The sequence below is a fragment of the Nomia melanderi genome, unplaced genomic scaffold (assembly GCF_051020985.1).
Source record: "Nomia melanderi isolate GNS246 unplaced genomic scaffold, iyNomMela1 scaffold0569, whole genome shotgun sequence".
NCBI classification, from domain to species: domain Eukaryota; kingdom Metazoa; phylum Arthropoda; class Insecta; order Hymenoptera; family Halictidae; genus Nomia; species Nomia melanderi.
The window spans coordinates 17501-21493 of NW_027475683.1; the positions used below are offsets into that span (position 1 = coordinate 17501).

At 51.0% G+C, this 3993-nt stretch overlaps 2 non-coding genes across 2 annotated transcripts in view; both read right to left on the bottom strand.

The window, feature by feature from the left end:
* Positions 1–1787, bottom strand: part of LOC143176459 (large subunit ribosomal RNA) — a 4007-nt gene extending 2220 nt beyond the window's left edge. The window contains exon 1 of the ribosomal RNA XR_013001002.1: positions 1–1787. This exon is cut by the window's left edge and continues 2220 nt beyond it. This is a non-coding gene — a ribosomal RNA (large subunit ribosomal RNA).
* Positions 1788–3838: 2051 nt separating this feature from the next.
* On the bottom strand, positions 3839–3993 carry LOC143176458 (5.8S ribosomal RNA). The gene has a single exon (XR_013001001.1). It is a non-coding gene; the product is annotated as a 5.8S ribosomal RNA (ribosomal RNA).

Genomic DNA, 3993 nt, shown 5'->3' on the forward strand with positions numbered 1-3993 from the left:
GGCAGGCTCACGCCCAGACCCTTCTGCGCACACCGCCGCGACCCTCCTACTCGTCAGAGCTTCATGGAGGATTCGACCCGTAAAGGAAGAATCCCGCCCCATTTGCCGCTGACGGCGGAGTATAGGCGCGACGCTTCAGCGCCATCCATTTTCAGGGCTAGTTGCTTCGGCAGGTGAGTTGTTACACACTCCTTAGCGGATTCCGACTTCCATGGCCACCGTCCTGCTGTCTTAAGCAACCAACGCCTTTCATGGTATCCCATAAGCGTCGACTTAGGCGCCTTAACTCTGCGTTTGGTTCATCCCACAGCGCCAGTTCTGCTTACCAAAATTGGCCCACTTGGCACTCTGATTCATAAATCTCGTGGCTTCATTGATCCAAGCAAGCCAGAGATCTCACCCATTTAAAGTTTGAGAATAGGTTTAGGTCGTTTCGGCCCCAAGGCCTCTAATCATTCGCTTTACCAGATGAAACTCGCACAAGTTCACGGAGGAACAAGCGAGTGCCAGCTATCCTGAGGGAAACTTCGGAGGGAACCAGCTACTAGATGGTTCGATTAGTCTTTCGCCCCTATACCCAGTTCCGACGATCGATTTGCACGTCAGAATCGCTACGGACCTCCATCAGGGTTTCCCCTGACTTCGTCCTGACCAGGCATAGTTCACCATCTTTCGGGTCCCAACGTGTACGCTCTGGGTGCGCCTCTTCTCGCAATGAGAACGAGACGCCCCGGGAGTGCGAGGCCGCATCGCAACGCGGCCCATCCTCCCTCGGTCGACGCTAAGGAACGACCTTCACTTTCATTCCGCCTTTAGGTTTACAAAATCCCAATGACTCGCGCACATGTTAGACTCCTTGGTCCGTGTTTCAAGACGGGTCCTGAGAGTACCCAAAGCAGTAGCGTCGCCGACCGGTAATTCGAAGCTTGGCCAGTCCGAGGACACCGCCTGCCAACAGCTGACCAGGCTCGGAGCCGGCACCAGGTCCGTACCTCCGAGGGTATACTGATCGAGCTTGCGGCGGGCCTGACGCACATACATTCGAAAATGGATTGGTTGCGGCCCGATACCGTCAGAGTACCGTCGCGCAGCCGGCCGGGCCGCCGAGGGTCTGTCGCGTGCGCCAAAGGCGACGCGGCAGGCAACCACTCGGGCCGTAGACCGACACGCAACGGGTCGCGACGTTCTACTAAGGGAGAAGTGCACGACTACGTTGCCGGAACATTTAGGCCGAAGGCGGTGTACCCTCGCGCATTGGAACCACGAAGGTCCATACGCGGGGTATCTGCGCGCCAACGGAAGCCAGCCTCGTCGACGATGAATCTCCCCATTCGATCTTTTGGGTTTCTCAGGTTTACCCCTGAACGGTTTCACGTACTCTTGAACTCTCTCTTCAAAGTTCTTTTCAACTTTCCCTCACGGTACTTGTTCGCTATCGGTCTCGTGGTCATATTTAGCCTTAGATGGAGTTTACCACCCACTTAGGGCTGCACTCTCAAGCAACCCGACTCTAAGGAAAGGTCCTCCCGAAACGCGTACCGGTCGCTACGGGCCTGGCACCCTCTACGGGTAAATGGCCCCATTCAAGATGGACTTGGACGCGGTTCGACGTCACGGGATAAATGGACCCTCCTGAACACTACATTTCCCTACGGCGGAACCGCGGGATTCAGTGCTGGGCTAATTCCTGTTCGCTCGCAGCTACTAAGGAAATCCTTGTTAGTTTCTTTTCCTCCGCTTAGTAATATGCTTAAATTCAGCGGGTAATCTCGCCTACTCTGAGGTCGTCGTGAACGTGAATTGTATGAAAATTCAATCGAATTTCATAAAAATCGCTCAAAGGCAAAAAAAACAAAGTCTAGAGGAGAGTGCGTTCGAACACAACAATATTCATATTATAACGTATATAAATGATAAATATACCGCGACACGCGCGACTCCGTATCGTCGCGAAAAATCGTTCGCGAACGCGTCTTATGCGCCTCACCAGTGGTCTCTGCTGCGTCGCGTGTCTATATTCTCTTTTTACACTCTTCTCCTTCTTCTATCACATTTTACTCGATCGCGAAAAAGACTCTCGCTAGACGATCTCGCGCTCCGGTTAACTTTAACGCCCGTCCGAGAAGAATTTTCGGGGACTGGACGACCGAAGCGGATCTCGCGCGGTCTCGCGATCGACAGTGAAGAGAAGTGCAGAAGAGGAAAAGAAGACACGACAAACACACACCATGGGGCGACCGACGCGTTCGTTTCAACGCTTTCGCACAAAGTCGGCGGCGGTTATATATTTATATCATTATATTCCGGCGGACGGGACGCGACGTTCGAAAGCCTCGCCAAAGAGGAGCTCCTGCCTCTTCCTCTCTCTTTTCTACGAGAAAAGATAAACGTATTTTACGGGGATACGGAAACGTTACCACGTGGTGTCACACACGATCGTCCGTCTCTTCTCTATAGCAGAAACCGATAAAAATACACCTCCCGAAAGAGAGTATATGGTGATTCTTTTTATATATATATATTTCGAAATACAACTGAACGTGGCGGAAGCGCACGGTGGTGGTCCAGCGAGGACACGCGACGACGGGGAATAAGAACTATTCGACCCGTTACGAATACGCATGCTCGTCCCGCACGATTTTAACACACACCGTGTTTTTCTCCAGTCGTCAAAGCGTTCGTGCGTCGAATTCGAAAAATAAAAAAAAAAGAAAAACACCTTTTCTCTCTCTCGGGGTAAAAGAGTCGATGTGTATTGTGTATAAAGGTTCTGCGAGAAGTCTCGTTTTGACGTGTGTTCCGCCGATAACGACGATCCTCCGAAACGGGGATACAGAAACGTTACACCTCACAACACGATCTCCGTCTCTTCTCTATAGCAGAAACCGATAAAAATACACCTCCCGAAAGAGAGTATATGGTGATTCTTTTTATATATATATATTTCGAAATTCAACTGAACGTGGCGGAAGCGCACGGTGGTGGTCCAGCGAGGACACGCGACGACGGGGAATAAGAACTATTCGACCCGTTACGAATACGCATGCTCGTCCCGCACGATTTTAACACACACCGTGTTTTTCTCCAGTCGTCAAAGCGTTCGTGCGTCGAATTCGAAAAATAAAAAAAAGAAATACACCTTTTCTCTCTCTCTCGGGGTAAAAAGAGTCGATGTGTATTGTGTATAAAGGTTCTGCTGCGAGAAGTCTCGTTTTGCCGTGTGTTTCGGTAACGACGATCCTCCGAAACGTACATCTCATTCGTAAGAGAGGAAGAAAACAATCTCCCTGGGGCCAGTCGGTAATATACCGACATACGACGTGTCGTGCACATCCGTCTCACGCACGGTATACAAAATATGAATAAAACGTGTGTAGTCTCTCTCTCTCGACTTCTTAATATTTTCTTTCACCTCTGACGCATCATTTCAGGTGACGTCGGGAGCGCGGGAAAAAAAATTTTTCTAAACACACGAAACCGTTCATCTCACGAACAGCCGAAAAAGTTGTCGCTCAGATCCATATCGCAGTGGAGCGGTATCCGCGGGCGGTCGTAATTGAACGACGCACGACGCCGCGAACACTCACGCGAGTCCATACAAACGATTCCGATCGTTTTGCAACAACTAGAACGTACACTGTCCGTGAAATTCACAGAATTTTCGCGTGTCCGCGACAAACGCCGACGAGACACCCATCGTTCGCTCGTACGTAGCATCCTTCTCTTAACCCGACTCAGAGACGTTCTTTGCGCCCTTCGGTAAAAAAACGTTCGATCCGAAGAGGTGAACGACGGCGGGGATTTGACAGAGCTACGCAAGCAGTGTATGGTACGTAAACGACCCTCAGCCAGGCGTGGTCCAGGAATTGTATCCGTGGACCGCAATGTGCGTTCGAAATGTCGATGTTCATGTGTCCTGCAGTTCACACGTTGACGCGCAATTAGCTGCGTTCTTCATCGACCCACGAGCCAAGTGATCCACCGTTCAGGGTA